Source organism: Manis javanica, chromosome 11 (assembly GCF_040802235.1).
Source record: "Manis javanica isolate MJ-LG chromosome 11, MJ_LKY, whole genome shotgun sequence".
Lineage (NCBI taxonomy): Eukaryota > Metazoa > Chordata > Mammalia > Pholidota > Manidae > Manis > Manis javanica.
The window spans coordinates 109,529,602-109,552,058 of NC_133166.1; positions in this window are offsets into that span (position 1 = coordinate 109,529,602).

Genomic DNA, 22,457 nt, shown 5'->3' on the forward strand with positions numbered 1-22,457 from the left:
TGGAGGTTTTTTGATGATCATCTTCTGGTATGACTCTTCCAGAGAGTGCTGATGTTGGAAGTTCTTCTTCATATCGTATCTAAGTTCATTTTCTGGGTAGCCAAATTAGGCTTTGATCTTCTGTATAAACACAAACAGACCCTTTGCCCACACTTTGATATGCCCTTCATACCATTGTGTAGAACTCATTGGAGGTCACCACACAGGAACTGCTTTTTTTTTTTTTAAGAGAAAGGAAAAAGGAATATTATCAGGAAAGAGTACCTCCATAGCCGATCATCTGACACCCTTTAAGTGATCAAAATTAAGGATATTTAAAGCATGCGTTAATCATTGATTTGCCATTAGTTTTATCCTATCAAGGAGTAATCCCCCTTTTCTTTCTTTCTTTCTTTCTTTCTTTCTTTTTTTAATCTTTAATCTACACTTACATTAAGAATATTATGTTTACTAGGCTCTTCCTATACCAGGTCCCCCCTATAAACCCCTTTACAGTCACTGTCCATCAGCATAGCAAAATGTTGTAGAATCACTACTTGTCTTCTCTGTGTTGTACAGCCCTCCCCTTTCTCCCTCCCCCCCATGCATGCTAATCTTAATACCCCCTTTCTTCTTCCCCCTCCTTATCTCTCCCTTCCCACCCACCCATCCTCCCCAGTCCCTTTCCCTTTGGTACCTGTTAGTCCATTCTTGGGTTCTGTAATTCTGCTGCTGTTTTGTTCCTTCAGTTTTTCCTTTGTTCTTATACTCCACAGATGAGTGAAATCATTCGGTATTTGTCTTTCTCCGCTTGGCTTATTTCACTGAGCATAATACCCTCCAGCTCCATCCATGTTGTTGCAAATGGTAGGATTTGCCCTCTTCTTATGGCTTAGTAGTATTCCATTGTGTATATGTACCACATCTTCTTTATCCATTCATCTACTGAGGGACACTTAGGTTGCTTCCAATTTTTGGCTATTGTAAATAGTGCTGCAATAAACATAGGGGTGCATCTGTCTTTCTCAAACTTGATTGCTGCATTCTTAGGGTAAATTCCTAGGAGTGGAATTCCTGGGTCAAATGGTAGGTCTGTTTTGAGCATTTTGATGAACCTCCATACTGCTTTCCACAATGGTTGAACTAATTTACATTCCCACCAGCAGTGTAGGAGGGTTCCCCTTTCTCTACAGCCTTGCCAACATTTGTTGTTGTTTGTCTTTTGGATGGCAGCCATCCTTACTGGTGTGAGGTGATACCTCATTGTGGTTTTAATTTGCATTTCTCTGATAATTAGTGATGTGGAGCATCTTTTCATGTGTCTGTTGGCCATCTGAATTTCTTCTTTGGAGAACTGTCTGTTCAGTTCCTCTGGCAGGATTTCTTCTTATGGCTGAATAATATTCCATTATGTATACATACCACATCTGCTTTATCAATTCATCTATTGATGGACACTTAGAGGATTCTTAAGTGATAATGTAAGTGCCACAAAAACCCCCCAAATACTCAGTTTTTATAAGATGCAGCTAAAGTCATTCTTCTGGGAAAAGTCATAGTCTTAAATACCTATTAATAAAAAAGAGAAAATGAACATCAGTGAATTAAGCCTAAGCTTAAGCCTCAATAAATTTTAAAGAGAACAAAGCTAAGGAAAACAGAAGGCAGGAATAAAGGACAAGAGAGGAAATTCTAAGTGATAGAATTAACCAATATATCCAAGCCTTGGGTTTTTTTTTAAACATCTGTCTTGCCAGTGGGTTTTAGCTCTGGGCAAGTTCACTATGGATTCAATGAGACCAAAAAATGACAGTAGAATGTTCTTGGGGTGAAAGGGTTATACCCAACTTTATTTCCACGGTGGCAGGTCAGTCACTAGAATCCCGTCCACTCAGAGCGAGTCTGCAGGCAGCAAGCTGGTCTCTACCTCTGGGCCTCTCCACCCCTGCAGCTGTCTCAGTCTCTGTCCTCGGCGCTGCCACCACTCCAGCCTCTGCTCTCCTGCAGCTGTGCGACCATGCCACCGTGTCACCCAGAGCACTGGGTGGGGCTTTGTATATGGCATCAATAACAATGTATTGTGCACATGTGTGCAGTGAGCAAGCTGACCAGGGCCAGGGGGGAATCCCTTTATCCACATCATCTTTTCTTTTTCAAAATGATTGTGTTAAAATACATATAACATAAAATTTCCATCTTAACCACTTTTAAGTGTACAGTTCAGTGGTATTTTTCAGAGAAAAAACCCCAACAATGAAAGGGACAGCATAACCCAGTCAAGAAAATGGGAGAAGAAACAAAATATTTGAAAATCTATGGGGACACAGTAATCAAGACAATTTGGTACTGGCATAAGAACAGACCCATAGACCAGTGGAACAGAATAGAGAGTCCAGATATTAACCCAAGCATATATGGTCAGTTAATATACAATAAAGGAGCCATGGATATACAATGGGGAAATGACAACCTCTTCAACAGCTGGTGTTGGCAAAACTGGACAGCTACATGTAAGAGAATGAACCTGGATCACTGTCTAACCCCATACACAAAAGTAAACTCCAAATGGATCAAAGGCCTGAATGTAAGTCATGAAACCATAAAACTCTTAGAAGAAAACATAGGCAAAAATCTCTTGAATATAAACATGAGCAACTTCTTCATGAACATATCTCCCCGGGCAAGGGAAATAGAAGCAAAAATGAACAAGTGGGACTATATCAAACTAAAAAGTTTCTCTACAGCAAAGGAGACAATCAGTAGAACAAAAAGGTACCCTACAGTATGGGAGAATATATTCATAAATGACATATCTGATAAGAGGTTGACATCTAAAATATATAAAGAGCTCATGCTCCTCAACAACCAAAAAACAAATAATCTGATTAAAAAATGGGCAGGAGATATAAACAGACACTTGTCCAAAGAAGAAATTCAGATGGCCAACAGGTACAAGAAAAGATGCTCCACATCACTAGTCATCAGAGAAATGTAAATTAAAACCACAATGAGGTATCACCTCACACCACTCAGGATGGCCACCATCCAAAAGACAAACAACAACAAATGCTGGTGAGGATGTGGAGAAAGGGGAACCCTCCTACACTGCTGGTGGGAATGTAAATTAGTTCAACCATTGGGGAAAGCAATATGGATAGTCCTCAAAAAACTAAAAATAGAAATATTGTTTGACCCAGAAATTCCACTCCTAGGAATTTACCCAAAGAATACAGCAGCCCAGATTAAAAAAAACATACACACCCCTATGTTTATCGCAGCACTATTTACAATAGCCAAGAAATGGAAGCAACCTAAGTGTCCATCAGTAGATGAATGGATAAAAAAGAGGTGGTACATATACACAATGGAATATTATTCAGCCATAAGAAGAAAACAAATCCTACCATTTGCAACAACATGAGTGGAGCTGGAGGGTATTATGCTCAGTGAAATAAGCCAGGCAGAGAAAGACAAGTACCAAATGAATTCACTCATCTGTGGAGTATAAGAACAAAGGAAAACTGAAGGAACAAAACAGCCCCAGACTCACAGAACCCAAGAATGGACTAACAGTTACCAAAGGGAAAGGGACTGGGGAGGATGGGTGGGAAGGGAGGGATAAGGGGGAAAAAGGGGCATTACAATTCGCACACATAATGTGGGGGGGCACAGGGAGGGCTGCACAACACAGAGAAGACAAGTAGTGACTCTGTAGCATCTTACTACACTGATGGACAGTGACTGTAATGGGGTGTGTGATGGGGACTTGGTGAAGGGGGGAGTCTAGTAACCACAATATTGCTCATGTAATCATACATTAATGCTATCCTAAAAAAATCTATGGGGAAGGAACTACAGAGACATAGAGAAGTCAAATTCCCAGGAAACAGACTCTGATGTATGTAAATGAGCTTGAGAATTTGAAAACATAGTAAACTTAATTCATAAGCAATGGCTCCAAAAGAGACATAACATCTAAACAATGGATCACCCTTTGTGAAATAGGAATTTGTTGAAGCCTAAGCTCTGACAGCCGGTGTTCCCGGTTTGTTGTGCGTGTGTCTGGTTTGTGCTGCGGTGCTGAGGCGTCATTTAAAGAAGGCCGCCTCCAAGAAGACGCAGCCGCCGCGGGACTGGGTAAACACCCCCACCTCCTTCCCCCATGAGGGCTCCTTAGTTTTAGCTGTCTTGGTTGATTTCAATAGCTGGCCCTTCGGGTTGCTGTTTTTATCTCTTTCTGTGCTTTAAATTCCCACTCTTATGTTTTAAATTCACCAATAAAGGGTGAGCCCATGAAACCCTGCGCCCCCACCCTCCACCCTGATAAAAGGTCCCCAGCACGTGACCTTTCTCCCTGCGACCTCCCTGCATGGCTCCAGGTGTGCTGTGTAATTTCCAGGTCTTGTAAGTAATAAACCTTTATTTTTTCAAAGTTTACTAATGATTGTTGCTGAAGGGTGTCTTGCAATCATAATAAGAACCACACGGTTCGGTCCAACCACAGCAGCGGTACCGACAAGAGTCTGGACTGGCACAGAACACCTCCTTTAGAAAAATAAGTTGTCAAGGCCCAGAGTGTTTCAAAGGAGGACTTCTGCACCGAAAGGAACAGATGATTCAATGCTATTTAAACTGCTCCAGCACAGAGAAGAAGGATTCAGTTCTTTCTAGGTAGTAAGCATCTCACTGATAGCAAAATCCAGCCAAGGTAGCCTAGAGAGGGGAGACACATGCCAGCAGCAGTTAGGACTTCTGACGCAGAGACATGGAACCACTGAATCAAGTGTCACACTAGAGGGGTAAGACGTGATGGCCAAGTGGATGGGTTCCAGAAAAGTAAGGATGGTTGAATATTAGAAAATCAGCCAATATAATTTACCATATTAATAGCCCTAAAGAAAAAAATGATTTGATAATTTCTTTAGATGTATTTCCAAAGGTGTTAGGATAATATTCACATCTAATCTCAATACAATTTATAATAAAATAGAAATAGATCGGTATGTTTTTAACCTGAAAAAATGGTTCTTTCATGATGGGAAAGGTAACAACACAGTTCGTAGGGAAATGCCAGCAGCATTAAACCGTCAACACCTGGAGTCAGGAAAGAGATGTCAACAACCGTGATTTGCTTCTGAGGTGTATGAGCAGCTGGTTAAGAGGAGGCATGAGGGGTGTGAACTCTGGGAAGGAGGGCACCTTATCGTTATTCACGGTGAGATGGGTGACTTCCTCAAAAAACAGAAGCGAATCCCCTGAAAAGGATGGCAGATAACAGAATTTGGTAAGGGGATGGGCCCATCAGCATGTGGACACCACATACAACAATCTGTGAGGACACAGGATGACACGGAAGACCCCATTCACAATGCAGCATAAAGAACAAGACCCCCCAGGAGTGAACTGGATGAGAAATGTGTTTGCCGCTGCAGGTGGTGCAGGGATTGCCCGTCATCTGCTTCGTGGGGCCGTTGCTTGGAGTGCCGCAGGCCCGAGACCCTGGAGGTGTGGGCACGGTGGAGAAGCCCACGCCAGGCCGGCCCATGTGAGAGAAAGTGTTTTTCCAGAGGTGCTAGGATTATATTTGCATTTAATCTCAATACAACTTGTAATAAAACAAGAATGGATTGATATGTCTGTAACCTGAAAAAATACAAATACAAAACTAGCAGCGCCTCCAGAGCAGCCTTCTGGGCCAGGAGCTCTGGGAAATGTCAGTACTACTTGGCCAGACGGCACCCAGCACCTTTTCTGGGGAGGGTGAAGGGTGCTTACAGGTAGGGTGGCTAATTGTCTTGGGACTGAGGGTTGAGGTTGGGGGTTTCCTGTGACATGGGATTTGCAGTATTAAATCAGGAGGGTTTTGGGTAAATTGGGATGGTAGGTCATCTGATTCATATGCCCTTCTAGGTAATGAAGAATTAACCTACTGAAGAGAGTTCTGGTCTTTGCTCTCAGCTCCTGGGAGGGGGTCCTCGGGCCCTTGGAATATCCTGCCCTTGTTTACCTGGGACCTTCGGCCAAGTCAGTTCCTCCAACAATGTGATGGGGTTGGACTTGTGATGGGGTTTTGGGCCACACAATATCCACTGCACCCGCAGACAGTGGGAGACTGAGGGCCAGACCCACGGATGTGCAGCAGCGCCCCGGGGATGGAGCCCAGCGCAGACTCCGCAGGCCCAGGCTCGGGGCGGGCAGCGGCTTCCTGGCCGGGGATGCGCCACTAGGGAGCTGACACCGTCCGTGACTCCACCGGGAGGGGACAACCCAGGGCTCCGTGCATGGAACCTCCCGGGAGCTGCTCCGGGCTGACCTTGACCTGCATCCTTTCTGCCATCATAAACCACACCTGTGAGTGTGACGGCCTTCGGTGGGTTTGGGGCCCTTGTAAGGAGTGACTGAACCCCGAAGGCGACTTGAGGACCCCCAGACCTGCAACCGGGGTCAGAGGCCCTGGGGATGCTCCCGACTGCCGCCCCCTCTCTCCTCCCCTCTTCCTTAAGAACCGAAGCGGCATCGCCTGACCGCCCATCCGCCCCCCGCCGCCCCCAGCTGACCCTCCCCCAGGTACAGCCGGCGGCGGGGGTCCCCGGGTCCTGTCCGGAGCGGTCCCCAGAGCCCCCGCAAGTACACGCGCCTTCTCGCGCCTCCCCGTTCCCAGGGCTGGTGGCGCATCCCTCGGACCATCAAGGGCTCCGCATCAGTTCTACGGATTTTCTGTTTCTTCTACAATGACAGCGTATTTTTAAAGAAAGAAAGAGAGAAACAAATGGGTTATCTGTATTGAAACGTGAACACGGGGCTCCGTGAGGTGAGGTGGCCGCCTCCGGGTGGGCCGGGGAGCGCGGGGGGCTGGGGCGGGGACCCGGCTGGGAGAGGCTGGGGAGCGGCCCCTGGTCCTCGCTCCCTGCGCGCGCGTGTGTTCAGGCATCCTGAGCCGAGATATTTCGGAGGGGATGGGGGGTGGGGAGAGACTGCCTGATCCCTCAACCAGGCGCCGACCCCCTGCTTCTGCCCCCAACTCCAGCCTGTGCCCAGAACAGGCGCTCGGCCCCCATGAGCCCCCCCAGAGCAGCCTGCAGAGCCCCGTGGTGGAGATGAGTCACCCGTTCTAAAAATAAAAAGACTGAAGTCATGAAACAGCATATTTCCTTTTTAAGCCAGATGTGTGTGCAGAGGGATCCCCAGCAGTCGGGTGTGGTGGCGGGCCGGGAGCCCCAGCGAGGTCGGGTGCCTCAGGCTGCACAGGCCACCCGGGGTCTGTGCCCCGCTCACCCCTGCCTGCTGCTGTTACCACCTGTTCAGGCTCGGCAGGGGGACCAGGCGGGGTGGGGTGGGAGGAGATGGCCCCTGCTTCCAGCAGCCCTCGCTCTGGTGGGGAAAACGGATGGCGGGCCAGCGATGCCCAGTCGGGCAGGCGGTCCTAAGGGCCCAAAAGGGGCCGAGTACCGTGAAGATGCACAGGGCACGGACATTAATTCTCTCTCAGTGTCTGGAGAAGGCTTCTTGGATGAGCTGTCCCTGGAGGAAGGACTCTGGGGACTGTGAGAGGCAGAGAGGACAGGAAGGTGTTCCAGGCAGAAGGAACCATATGAGCAAGGGCCTGGAGGCTGGGATACTCGCAGCAAGTTTAAATCCTCAACAAAGCTTTTCGAATCACCTGGTTATTACATGGGCATCCCAGGCACACCCAGACCAGCTGGATCTGAATCTCTGAGAGTGGGGACCAGGAATAGGACTAAAAGTCTATCCAGGTGCTTCTCATGATCCCCCAATTTTGAGGTCCGCTGGTCTCAGTGTTGGGTGGATAGAGGAGGGAGTGAAGATCTATGATGGGTAGGCAGGTTGGTCCAAACTGTGAGGGCTTTGATGCTTGCCTAAGAGTTTGGACTTTAGCATACAGGGAGGAGAGGGCTCTCAAGGGAGTGCTTGAGAATGTTTCCTGGGAGCAATGAGGGTGACTGGTTACTGGGATCGGGGTCCTCCGGGGGGGAAGGCTGGTCAGAAGCCTGGGAACTCGTGGGTTCTGGTCCATAGCAGTGATGTGAGGAAAGGCCTGGGGTTCTGCGCGGTATAGCGGGCATAGGATGGGTCACCTCCTCACCCCCAGGGCTCAGGGGAGAGCCCAGGGGTGGTCACCAGGGACGCGTGTGCAGAGCCTGAGCAAATGCAGGGGAATCGTGTGCTTGTCCTCAGAGAAGGACGACGGGGAGGGCCACGGAAGCTACAGGGCAGAGGGTTTCTGGAGATGCCCAGGGGTCGAGGGCAAACAATGGGCCCAGGAGGACTCCTTGGAGAAAACAGCCAGGGTGTGGTGCTGGGGAAGCTGGCGGTGCTGGGAGAGATTGGCACGAGGTGCAGAGGGAATTTGGCAGATTCGCTTGTGGGGCGTCATTCCAGGTGTCCGCCTGAGCCAGTGGCTGTCCAGGTTTGATCCCACATCCTCTCCTCCCCATGTGACCCAGGCACATGTTCTAGCCTCGCCGGCAACCAGGTTCCTGTCTGTCAGACGGGGACAGGGTGACCATCTCCTGCACAGCCCTTAGGGCAGAGTCCTTGCCCAAGTGCCCGTCCACTGCCCCTTGAAGGCAGGCTGGGAGCCCCCTGGGATGCGTGGGTCAGCGTGGCAGATGGGACTTTTCTGGTTGTCTCAAGAATTTGGCCGAAGCCACCAAGCTGAGAATGAGAGGAGGTGGTAAGAGCCCCATACCCTTGAGAGGTGTAACCCTCCTGGTCCCATCTGGCCGAGAGCAGAACTGTGTCCTATTGTGAAGCCGGTCATCCACCTCCAGCCTAAGCGGGGCCAGAGAATGGGGTGGGTGCCTGAGGGTTGTCAGTTACGGGTGGCCATGCTTTGTGGGTGATTCTCTCTTTCCTAGTCAAGCCAAGTTCTGGGGGTTCCCCCAAAGAACCTGGGGTGCCTACAGGAGGGCAGGAGCAACTCTTGTTGTGACATGGATCTGTGGATCAGGGCTGCTGCGGGCTCAAAACATGGCAGGTGGGAGAGGGTTGGGGAGCTTGGCTGGGATTCTGTGGACCTGCGGTGACCTCCCCAGTGTAGCAGCTGGTACCTCCTTCTCTCCTGTGACTTCAGTGGCTGGAGGCATCCAGGGCACAATGAAGAGGGCCACCGGGCCACCTGCACTGCTCCCTTAGGTATGGGGGAGTAGGGCAGAGACTCCCCACGTATTTCCCACTGGTAGAGGCATTGCCTATCATCCTCTCGGTGATGGGACCCCCTGAGACTCAGCTGAGCACAGGGCTACCCAGCTAGAGTCCCTTTCCCCAGCTCTCCTATGGCAGCGGTGGACTGGGTTGTGGCCAGTGGGACAGGACAGGCCGGCCAGCACCATCAGCCACTCCCCCCAAGAGGGTGTCTTTCTCACATTCTTTCCTTCTCCTCCTGTTGGGCAAGACCACAAGCCAGCAGGGACAGCGGAGGTGATGTGGTGTCCTTGGTGTGGAGGGGACCCAGCCCCTGGGGCAGCCTCCTGGCCCACCTGGGTCCACCCTCACACTCCAGCCTGTGTGAAAGAGAGAGATGATCCCCCCTCTTGAGTGTGCGGGTGTATTTGGGGCTCGTTGTTACCGCAGCTCTGCCTGCGTCCTGACTAACCCAGCGGAGACGAGCAGCTCCGGTGTGGGCCCGGGGAACTGAGGGAGGCAGCGGGCAGGAGGCCTGAGCTGCCCTGTGGGGGCATCACTCCTCCAAGAAGCCAGCCGGGGTGAGGACCCCAGCAGTGGAGTCCGGGGAATGGGGACCCAGGAGCAGGAAATGGGGAGGCTGGGAGGTCCGCAGGAGGCTGGCTGCATGCACACTCAGAGGCTGTCACTCAGGTTCTGGGGAACCCAAAGGCCACCCAGACAGAGTGCCACCCAGCCCTTGCCACGTGGGCCGGATTGTAACAGATGTGAGATGCTGGCGCTCGCCCCCCGTCCCTCCTCCCAGGCCCCAACACCCTAGAGAGGGGCAGAGAGGACAGGGGTAGGCCGGGGTCCCATCCCACTGCCTGAACTATGGGACAGGGCTGACCACGGTGGGAGGCAGGGTGACAGACTGGTGAACCACATGTCGTGCTGTGTTGGTTTGGACCCAGCTGCCCTGGTTGGTGCCTGAGAGGGAGCCTGCGTTGCCAAAATGAATCTATTATTACGTGAGAAAGTGACTGAGGAGCTCTGGGGATTATCCCCGAAACATCAGAAAGGGAGGCAGAAGGAAGACACTGCTGAGCAGGGATGAAGGCAGCGGGCAGAGGGAGACAAAGCCGTGTTCTGTTGCGGGGCTCTTTGTTACACAGCTTTGCCCATACCCTGACCAGTACACCCTTCGAGATGCTCTTTATGTCTAAGTTCCTCGCGTGTAGCAGACCCGGACTGCCCGGCCTGCAGCACAGAGAGTCAGGAAGCACCAAGGACGTGTGCACACCCCTCGTGATGCCTTGGGGGCTGCCCTTTCCTCTGAATGCTGGCCCCCTCTTCTCCACTTCTCTGCAACCCTTCGGAGGCCAGGACTCAGGGCTCTGGCCTCACACGGTGACCCCTTTGCAGTCTCCCAAAGGCCATTTACTGCCTTTCAGGAAAACAAACCTTTTGGCCTTCAGCTGTTCCTGTCATGTCCTTAGAGGGATGGAAGTTTGTAGGAGAATTAGAGAAAATGGCCGCCTTCTCCCATCCACTCCCATCTTCTTACAATTGATAGCAGGGCAGAGGGGGGTGGGCTTGGCAGAAACACGCATGGGGAGGAGATGCCATTCGGTGTGGATGCGGGGTGTCCTCGTGGGCGGCGGAGTGCTTTGGAATCTGCCTGGGGTCAAAGCCTTCTGCTTGCACTCAAGCAGTCCTGCTGATGGGCAGGGGGGCAGAGGACCTTGACACTGCCGGCAGCAGGTTCACCGACATGCTGTGGGGGCTCTGGAGGTCTTCATCCACATCCCGGGCCTCCCAGGGTGTCTGGTGAGCACTTACCGTGAAGTGTGGACAGGTCTCTGACTGTGGTCTCAGCAGCCCCTGAGCCTGTACCTGCTGGCCACTACTTCCCAGTGGCTGGGCCAGGGGCCAGCACAAAGGGACAGAAAACCCTCCAGATATATGGCACCCAGCCTGGCTGTCCTTCCTAAACTTCCAGCACTCTGCAGGAAAACATGCATCAGAAGAGTAACGTACAACAAAAAATGAGAAGTCAGGCAAAATAGCTATTAACTGAGGAAAGTGAATCAGGGACGAGGTGGGGGTAGAAAGCTGCCCGTGATCCGCGCTATGGCTGGTATGGCTGAGCTGCAAATTCCTGGTGGCTGCAAGTAGCAGGGAAAGAAGGAAAGGTCTGGAGTTTGCATGGACCTTGGAGAAAATACTGACCTCGGAGTCAGTAAATATTTCTCTAGCACTTATTTATAAAGGAAATTTGTCACAAGGGACTTCACCTCAAAACTATTGGGAGACATGGGGATTATATTAACTGGCATTCTCCAGAAAAACTGAATCAATAGGATGTGTGTTTATATAGAAAGATTTATGATGAGGAGTCAACTCACATGGTCAGGGAGACAGGCAAGTCCCAAATGTCCAGAGCAGGCTGGACCCCTCGGAGGGCTGGTGTCCCAGTTCAGGTCGGGAAGCAGAGCTGCAGATGAAGCCTAAGGCAATCTGCCGGGGAGTTCTCTCTCTCTCTCTCCCTCCCTCCCTTCCTCCCTCTCTCTCTCTCTCTCCCTCCCTCCACGCCCACCCACCCACCCACCTCAGGGGAAGCTAGTCTTTTTGTTCTATTCAAGCCTTCAGCTGATTGGATGAGGCCCATCACATGGGTAGAGCAATCTGTTTTATTCACTCTACCCCATAAAAAACACCCTCCATAGAAACATCTAGAATAATGTTCGACCCAATATCTGGGTACCCTGTGGCCCAGCCAAGTTGACATGTAAAATTAACTGTCACAGTGATGGTTGATGTTCCTCATCTCTACAACAAATGCAGTCATGGACCGACTGGTCAGGTCCTCCAAAGGCCGGTCTTGGTTGCTGTGGGTCTCACGGAGGAGAGGTGACCCCACTGCCATCCCCTGTCACAGCCCTGTCTCTGGGCTTGGCATGCACGTCTGGGACATCTGTGATTCTCCAGCTAGACTGTGGACCACACAACCACGTGGTATCCTCATTTGTTTACTTATTAATTTTTACTGGGAAGAGGGTCAGTTTGGAAAAGAAGAAAATGAAGATCTATCTGTTGGTAAGAGTGAGTTCAAAGCCACAGCCCCAGGCAATTGCCGATGGGGAAGCTTCAGCTTCTTTAATCAGCCGACAAGGGGCTTCCCATGTGGGAGAGCCACGGAGAATGAGGACCAGGGAGAAGCCCACCCACATCCAGGAAGGAGGGAAGAGGACAAACAGCCAGAGAGAAACGGCACCTTGTTTCACCCCAGAGCACTTCTGCGAAGGCGGTTTGCAGGCTTTCCTAGGCTGGACACCACCCCCATGGTCCCAAGCGGTGAGCTGCTGTTCCCGGGGCTGGAAGGACCATGTCACCCGAGTACACAAGTATGAGCTGTCCAGCAGAAACCAAACCGCGTCAGGGAGCTGGGAGCAGGGACAGGGGAGAGAGGGACAAACAGCCCCGCTTCTCCCCCTCCATGCCCTCCACTCTTCCACTGGTGCGTCTGTTGGCTGAGCCGGTCCAGAACCCTGAGGGCAAAGGGCTCTGGGAAATGTAGTTCCCTTGGAGTGGTGCGTGGGCAGGGTCAGCAGTGGGTCTGAGAATAAACCGCTCAGATACCCACATGGCTTGCTCATTTCATTCAAGTGTCTGCTGAAATGTCACGTGCTGAGAAACCCTTCCCTGACACCAGAATGCTCCCTCACCCTTACCTACCCGGCCTGGCTCACACCTTCCCCCGTGCATAAATGCCTTTGTTTTTCATCACAGAATTTAGTACCTGTTGATGTTGCTTTATGTATTTATTTATTGGATTGTCTGGTTCTTCTTATTTCCTGGATTGTTTAGGAGGCAAGCCCAGGAGGGCAGGGAGTTTGCTTGCCTTGCTCACTTGGGAACCTGGGAACAATGCTTGGTTGGTGCATAGTAGGTGCTTAACCCCCATTTCTGGGCTGACTGACTCTTTTTCCCTGGCTACGTGTTCCCAGTTCCTTCAGCCATCCCCTGGGACTTGGCTTTTGGCTGGCCCCTGCACCAGCCCGCTTCTCCTGGTCTGGGCAAGGCTGGATCGATGGCAGGGAGAGTCCCCAAACGGTGGGGTGTCCTTCCTCTGCCCAGCTGGCCATGCAGCTTCTGTCAGCAGACATGGCCGAAGCTCTGCTCCTTGGCTGCTGGTCAAGCTCTCAGGCGTGTCCTGTGTGAAGCACATTGGGTGCCAGGCTCCAGGCTGTTTACTGGTGAGGAGGGTGTGGGCATTGTCCTTGAGGTTTAACAGGTCACTGCAAGAACTGGATACATATGCAACCTCTACACCAGAGCTGAGGCTTGTTGAGTGACCCACAGTGGCCAGCCACCATTCTAAGCATTCCATGCATCCTTTCATTTCCTCTTCATAAACCGTCTGTGGGCAGGTGTTGTCATCCTAGGTAGCAGGTTGCATCTGGGCTGTGGGCACAGGGAGTCTGGCTGTGGTGGTCCCAGGCCCCTTACCCAGGCTTACTGTCCTCTGGGCACTGTGGGGCAGAGTGAGCAAATGCCACAGCAGAGAGTCAAAGCCCTGGGGGAACACAGGAAGGGTGAGGAGTTCTGGCCTGGAGACGCCTGAACTCAGCCTTGAAGGCCATGGAGGATGTTTGTGGTGGGGGGAAGCAAGACGAGGGCCCCCTGTGGGGGGCTGTGGGGGACTGGAGAGCCGGGCTGCTGGAAGGGGAATGCCTGTTGCCAGGTCCTGCCTGCGTTAGGAGAAATGAGCCCTTGCTTGCAAGGAAACGTCAGTCTGGAGAGCTGTGTGCGTGGATGGTTTCACAAACGCCATATGTAACATGGGAGAGGCTGGCGCCACATTCTCTATGTGTTTATTGCAAAATAATCATATCCTAAGAATAACAGGAACAATATCACCCTCATCCCTACTACCCTAACAAGGCTGCCGTACATTTTTCATGTGCCCCTCCAGGCCCTGTGCCTGCGCAGACATGACTTTGAAACCACAGTCCAAGAGCAGTCTTGTTTGTTCATTGATTTGTTTGGCAAACACACCTACCTACTCTGGGTCTGGAACTGTGCACCTAAAAATAATTTCTTAGATTTTCCTTTAGAGTTTTACCACTTATCCCTTATTAATTGGGGTGTGCTCACTGCTGTAACCACCTACCAACAATTGCAGTGACCTACTGCAATCAACGTGTATTTCTTGTTCACCACAGTGCCGTGTGGGATGGGTGCAGCTCTGCTCCATGTGGTCATTCAGGGACCCAGGCCTCTCCCTCCCAGAGGTTCTGCCATCCTCCAGAGCCTTGGGGCTCTCAACTGATCCCCTGCATTAGGCTGACAGGGGATGAACAGAGACAGAGAGCAGGTGGATGACACAGGAGGCTCTTTTGGCCAGGCCTGGAGGTGGTGGATGTCATTTCCACCACAGTCCATTGGGCGGAGCTCGGTCATGCTGGAAGGGAGGCTGGGCAGAGGGTCTAGCCAAGGGTCCAGGAGAAAGAGGAAGCAGGCTTGGTGACCATCTGGCCAATGTCTGCCACAGCCCCTCGACAATCCATTATCTGGTTCTGACAGATGAAGTGGGAAGCACAAGCCTAAATGTGTAAGAAGGTGATATTGTCAACAATAGTTGAAGGCTCCCAGGAGAGCATAAAACATAAAGGCAAGCTGCAGGGGATCCCTGGGCCGGAGCCTGGTCGCTGCCCTGAGTGCCTCTCTGACCTTGCCAGTGGACAGGACAGGAGTGAGTCCCGGGGAACACAGGGGTCATTACGGCCGGGATGTCGGGTGCGGCTAAGTGGGAGATCTTGGAGGAAGGATGGCTAGAGAGAGTGGATTGCTTTGTACCACCTGCTTCTCTGTGCACAGGGGCCAACCTCCCACTCTCAGGAACAGGTCAAAGTCAGATGCCTCTAGGGGGGAAGAGTGCCCTTCACTGGTCTGGGCAGCTGAACAGGAGAAAGAGCAGGAACTCCCTCAGCATCTGGTGAAGGTCAGCCAAGTAGGTAAGGTTCTCACCCAGCATTCTGGCCTTGGGTGGAAAGGGGTACAGTGGCAGCAGAAATCTTGTCACATGGCTGTCACCTGGGCTGGCAGTGGCCTGTGTTGGGTGCATTGCTGCCATCCCAGGACTTCCTTCCCCCTCCCCTGTGCTGGGCGAGCTTTCCCCTGTACCAACAGTCTCCCTCTCCTTGGTAGCATCTGATGTAGCAGAATGACCTCAGAAAGCTGAGGCCCCTCCGTGGCCATTGGAAAAACCAGGGGTGGAAAGAGCTTATTCACACAGTAGAGTCGTCCGAAAGCCCATCTGGCCCTGGGGTAGCTCATCCTTCAGCAGCTTCTTGAGGAAGTGTGACCAGTAGGCAAAATTTTTTGAGACACCGCAGGTCTGAAAGGGCCTTTATTCCACCCTTACACGTGACTGACATTTCGGCGAGCCGCAGGAGTCTTGGTAAGACATTATTCTCCTTTAGAAGTCTGAAGGCACTGCTCCACTGTGTGCTCGTGTCCAGTCTTGCTGCTGAGGATTCTGCAGCCATTCTGAGAACTGACCATTTGTACGGTATGCAGTCTGGTCTTTCTCTCCGGAAGCTCGTGGAATCTTCTCTCTGTCCCAGTGAACTAAAACTTCGCAGCGATGTGCCATAGGGTAGGTCTATATGCATCTACAATGTTGGATATTTCATGGCCCTCTTCAGTCTAGAAACCCAAGCCTGTCAGTGCTGGGAGGTTTCCTTGAATTATTTCATCGATGATTTCTTTTTTCTCCATTTTTTCTCTCATATTGATCTGGACCGCTTGCTGTTTGGATGTTGGACTGTCCGCTATCACTTTTCTCTGTTTCTTCTTCCCTCTCTCTCTTTTTCTTTCTGGGATATTTTCTCAGCTTTATTTTCTTGAAAAAATTCTATTGTGTTCTTCTGTAATTTTTACATTTCAGTTTAGATCTTTCCTTTCTGTTCTCCAACGGTTCCTTTTTGGCAGCACCCTGTTCTTGTTATTGGGCGTGATCTGCCTTTCTGAGGATGTTGATGACAGCTTCTTGTTGTTGATATAATGGTTAAAGCTTTCTTTTCCCTGCATAGCTTCTGTTTCCTCCACGTTGTATTTTTTTTTTCTGTTGGTTGTTTTGGTCTCTACCGCTCATGTTAGGGGCTGTCCACAAATGTCTGGCAGCCCTTGGCTATCGACTCAGGACTGGTTGGGGGACCACTGAACTCATTGGAAGCTCAAGAATGGAGCTTGACCCCCATAGGCTTCCTTGTGGAATGATCTGGGCTGTTTTTTTTTGAGAATTCCCTGATGTCAAATATCCCTTAGGCCTTTCCTTTTGGGCTGGATCGTGTCTCAGAGGACGGCAAGCTCTGATCTCTGGCATTCTGGGAGCGGAGTTGGGGAAGGGGTAGGTTTGCAAAGGGTCAGTTAACTTGTCACCCTGGTTTTGGCAAGGTGGATATTTGTATTGACCCTCAATTGTATCGACACCTCCCAGTCCATAAACCTATTGTGTTACCTGGTCCAGAAACTAAGCTTCTATTCTTCTTCCAAGACTGGAGGGGTGGGGGGGGGTGTCTTTCCAGTGGTGGGGACTAAGAACGTGGTCTGGGGCTCCAACTGCATCTCCAACACTTCCACTGAGTCCTCTTCATCCCAGTGCCAGAGGGGCTTTTTGGTGGATTCTCCCCACCCCAGCTTTCCCAGAGGCCACCGGTGGGACTCAGCTTTCTTGCATGATTCTCTTAAGTCAGAGATTTCACTTCCTCATGTCCGCCCACCTTCTACGATTCGGGTGCTGTGGTCGCCTTTTTATCCTCTGCATCCTGTGGGTCTGTGTCTTCAAATCCCCTCTGCGGTAGTTTGGTCAGGTCCTGGGAGGAGCCGACGTAGATGGCGGCGATCAGCCAACCGTCCTCAGGAGACCATTTTTAGTTTTTCCCATTGAACGTTATCCGTTTTGCGATCTCGTCTTCATGATGATAATTTTCATGGTAACATAACATAAAGAGATTTTTCTTTCCAAAAATGTGTTCCATGAAATGTTGGTAGGTGTGCCAAGAAAGAAAGGTGTTCTGGGGTCAGATAAGTCTGGGATGTTTTGGAATTTACAGGGGTCACTGCAATCAGTTCCAAGGACTGGAATTCCAACGCCAATCAGTCCCAGGGTCTGGGTCCATTCAGAGACCTACAGCCCACCCGGCCGCAGCGCGGCCAGAGCAATTCCAGCCTTACTTCCATCTCTTGAAGAGCGTAACAAGAATTCTATTTGGGCCCCACGGTGACCACTCCAGAGCCCCTTGGCCGTGGCCTGGTCAGAGGGCCTCCCTGCCCAGGGCTTCTTCTGGCTGAGGACTGAAACGGAGTCTCAGTAACTTAAAATCCTGCTGTCCAGCACAGGTCTGGAGCACAAAGGGCACATCTTCCAAACATCTGTTGGGAGAAAAGAAGGAAGGAAGAATGAGAGGGAAGGAGGGCAGGAGGGAGGCGGGCAGGCCGGCCGGCCGGCCGGGCGCTGTGTGCGCAGAGCATGGCCCTCCCGGCCACCTGTGCACACAGACACACGATCCCGTGGGAGCTGGCGCGGCCCTGCTGTGTGTAAACAGAGCCTGCCCCTCCGCGGTGGCCCCGTCTTCTGACACTGGCCTTCGCCTCCCTGTGGAAACCCAAGCTCCAGGCTGGGATGAGGGCTGGCAGATGTCTGTGAAAAGGGCCGTCTGCCTTTGCCGATAAGAATTCCCCAGACAATAGGATGGCCTCGGCAGGGAATTCCCACCAGGCTTCCAGTCAGGAGGCTCTGACAGGCCTGGGCCACGCCCCCCTGCCGCTCAGGGCCACCGCTGCAGGCCTGGGGTCCCACTCACCCCGAGCACCCCTGGGCACCAGCTCCCCACGCCCACAGCCATTGCTCAGCAGGAATTCTTGGGAGGAGAGTTTTCTCTGAAGGCCCTGAGTGGGGAGTGCTGGTGGAGTGACTCAGCCTGACCGTCTTGTCCTGGATGGCTCTGGGCTGTGGGGCTCCTGCAGGGGTGGGCAGTGACAGGTGATTAGGGCCCACCCTTGTTGGGGGTGCACCGTGCTCTTGGGGAGTGCTCCCTCTAAGGCCTCCCTTGGGATGGCCACATGGAAGCTGAGGGGGCCAGCGCAGGTGTCAGAGCCCACAGCATCTCACGGTGAGCGCCTTGTGGCCCTGGTGTGACTCCCGGTTCCAAGCTCCCGACTGTTGGTCATCACTGTGCATGCTTCGAGGGGGGCAGCGGTGTGCAGGCGCATGGAGACAGGTGTGGGGGAATGGTGGCCAGTGCGCCCCAGGGGAGGCCCGGGCCTGCCACTCCCGTTGCACATAGAGTTGCTGGGAACTGATTCTGCGGGAACCCCCCCTCCCTCCTCGGATAGAGAAGGGGATGCTGACATTGTGGGCATCCATGGGCCAGCTCATCTGACCTGGGGGCTCACAGGACGTGGATCTTGCTGGGGTGCAGGGGGCTGAAGCATGTGGACCTGGCTCAGCTGGCAGCAGGGTCCTGGCTTCCTCCTTCCATGTCCGGACCCAGGAGAGTTCCCTCCGGAAAGCGGGAGAGGCGGAGGGATCCCCAGGGTCTCTGTCCTGTCCTCTTCGATCAGAGCCAAGGCAGGGCCTGCCCGCAGCCAGCCCCCACGGCCGCGCTGCTCCTCCCAAGCGGGGCTGTCCTCCCCCCATCTCCCCACCAAGACCTGGCCTCAGGCTCTGGGCCAGGGAGTTTTTCTCCCTGCAGACTCCCCCCAACCTCCAACCTGCACACCTGAAAGACCACTTAGTTTCCTGCTCGGAGGCACAAGCACATGCAAGACTGGAAGAAGACTATGCCGATTAAAAAGGCGAGGGAGACACGAGGAGGCTGGGTCTCCCTGAGACCGCCTGCCGCAGCCGGCCATTGTCCCCGCCATGCTGTGCAACAGCCGTTCTCACACTCAGTGGCACACGACCACCAGAAATGATTTCTGCTTGGCGAGGCGGCTCTGCTCTGAGGGGCAGGTCTGAGGGCTGCTCAGGGTTGGGCTGATCCAGGGTGGGCTTGGCGGGGCTTCGCTCCAGGCCAGGCCCTGTTCCGCCTGTCTCTTCTCCCTGGGACCAGCTGGCTCCCACAGGTGTGACCTCACAGCTCTGGTGGAAGCGCAGGGGACAAGTCCGGTCCCCAAGGCATCTTTCAAGGCTTTGTCTGTGTCTGTCAGCTAACATTCTCCTGTTGAAAGTGACTCATGGGGCCACGCCTGCCGTCATCGGGGTCGGGGACATACCTGGCCCCCGTGTAAGTGTGGTTGCGTGGCGAGGGCACGGATATGGGTGAGTGAAGCACTGGCACCCTGGTCCCCCTCCAAGGGCTCTGGCCTGAACTCTGCCTGTCAGCTGGGGTGGGATGGAGGCTTTGGGAGCTGGAAACCAGTGGATTTGGGGGCCTGGCCCATCTGGCCACCTACAAGCTGTCAGGACCCTCGGTGAAGCATGTGGGACCCAGTTTCCTCGTGTATAAAATGGGGAACACATGAGTCCACATCCAAGCCTGTGGTGGGGATTGAGAGAGGTGGGTGTGCAGCCAGCAGCCCCGTAGGGCCATCGGAGTGTCACCGCAAGGCCCCCTGCCACACGGAGGTCCTTTGGGCATCAGTGCCTGGAGCGGGGGCCCTGCCTCGCCACTCAGCACCGTCACGGAGACGCCGTGCAGCGGAAGTTTCTGCCTCCTGGATTTCCAGAGCTGCGGGTCCCCTTGAGAGTGCTGGCGACCTATATTCTGATTTCACAGCATGTTTCCTGCACACACTCGGGCCTCGGGAATGGGCTGGCCCCAAAGGGAGGGCAGTGACGACCTCGCTTTCCCTCTCCCCTCAGGGGAGGTCCCCCTGGGACCCGGCAGAGCCACCTCCCACCGTCTTGTCATTTTCCACGTTGCTGAGGAAGGAAGGCTCACTTTTTGGGAGGCTTAAGGGATGCCAGCTCTGTATCCAAGATCTGTCCTCATTTGTGATGTGGGAGCAGCTGGGATAACTGGACAGGTCCATCCAGGTCTGTGTCCTGAAGTCACTTGGTCTTTTTGGGGATCTGAAGGAAGCTATTGGACCTCATCCCCTAACGAGACATGCAGAAATCTCTTGGGTGTAATTTCAAGCCGCTCATATGTTTGCTCCCTAAAGACTGTTCATATATGAGGGCTGAAGAACCCCGCCTAGGGACACATCAGAGGGCAGGGGCCACTTGAAGAATTTGAGCATCATGATCTATAATGCCAGGGATGGCTTAGAATCTGACCATCAAAGTGCAAATCTGTGAGTCATACTGATAATGAATTAGTAGACAGAGAGATAAGTAAACAGCAGAGCAGAGAAAGTTCTTTACGGGGGAACACCAGCTACCAAATGTAGATGGAATAATAGGCGTAGAAAAGTGCAATTTTGCAGCCATCAGTGTAATAGGTGATTCAGGCAGGCGACACACTCATGATGGGTGGGCCGACTGGGTGAAAGCGTGGTGTGCAGCAGGTTGTTTCTATGGCCTCACAGTACATTCCCACCCATGACCAACTATGTTCAGAGTCGCCGGTGGGGAAGCCTGTCAGAGCCGCTTCACCAACACTGGGACGAAGGACCTCGTGGGCCTCCTGATAGCACCCACCAGGAGGGACGGAGCTCCGGGCCTGTGTCATCCCGGCCAAATCTAATCACAAGGAAACCTCAGACGGACACAAATTGATGAGCAACCTGTCACGAAGACAGAGACAGAACTGAAGACTCGCCCAGAATAAAGGAAACTTCAAAGGGCTTGATGCTAAATGCGATGATTGCGATCTTATTTTAAAACAAAAATAATGAAGAGCATTACAGCGACAAGTGGAAAAATCTGAGGAAGGATCATGCCTTGGGTAATAATATTGTTCCAATGGTAGATTTTCTGAATTTAATAATTACACTGCGGTAAACCTCATTAAAAGTCCTATTCATTCTTAGAAAAGTAATTGTACTGCGGTTATGTTAGAAAATATTCTCATTATTGAAAGATACACACTGGAATATTTAGGGATTGCTGTGGGCTGAACTAAGCCCTTCCAAACTTCATATGCTGGCGCCCTGAGGCTCAGTGTGGGCGCGCTCGGAGGAAGGAAGTGACCAAGGCTGAATGAGGTCACAGGGGTGGGCCTCGTCCAGGGGGGACGCGCGTTCTTACAAGAGGGGACCCCGGAGTTCTGTTTCCAAGTGAGGACACAGCAGAAACGTGTCTGTCTGCAAGCTAGGAAGGGGGCTCTCACCAAAACTGAGTCAGCCGGTACCCTGATCTCGGACCTCCCGTCTCCAGAATCATGAGAATGCATTTGTGTCATTTAAGCCCCAGTCTATGGCATTTTATTTGGCAGCCCCCAGCTGACCGGGACAGGGATCGGAGAGGCATGCCGTCTGTGGCTTACTGACCGGAGGTTCAGCGGGAGAGAAGCCCATGGAAAGAGAGCTGCGTGCAGAAGCCAAGCGGAGAATGACCGCTGGTGGCCCGTGCGTCCAGGTGACGGCAGACAGGTGTTGTTTGTATTGGCTGTGCAACTCTTCTGTACTTTTGAGAGCACTTCAGAATATACAGTTAAATCAAAAAGAATTCCTGCTCTGTACAAAGACAAGAAAAAGGCCGAAGCAGGCAACCCAGGCTCTGGTGCTGAATCCCTGCCTGAATCCCCTGGGAGCCCTCAGGGCAGGTGGGGGACGGTGACCTGTGGTGTGTGTGTGGGGGTGCTGTGCACAGGAAACAGGGACCGAACGGAGCGGAAGCTGAAGCGGCTTGGATCCTGGAGTTTGTGAGGCTCTTGGGGTGGGGCTCTCCTGACGCCAGGACTGGGCGTGACGTTTTACCGAAGTGTGTTCCTTGGACCCCTTATCCCGAGAGCTTCTTTCCACAGAAGGGCTTCCTGGACGGGCATGTTTGAGGAAGGGGGCATCGTGCTCTTCCCCCTCCCGGACACTTGCACAGTATTTTATTTAAACAGATCTGTTTAAGTCTCTGAGCAGCATTCCTCAGGAACCCAGTGTGACTTTACCTAGTGAGGCAGAGAATTTTATTCCCCAGGAACTCCAGAAAACTCCTTAGGGAAATAGCCAGGAGACGGCACATCACGGCCTCCCAGGGTCCACGCTGCTCCTCCCTGTGCAGAGCCGGGCAGCAGGCGGCAGGCGGCGTGGGCTTCCCAGGCCCTCTGGCCCTCCTGGCACAGGGTCCAGGGCCTCTTCCAGGAGGGGAGCAGGGAGAAGAAAACGGTGCACCTGCCGTATAAGCCGGCTGGCTGCCGGGAGGGTGTCTGCAGTGCCCCTGGAGCACCTGTGTCCTGGGGGCT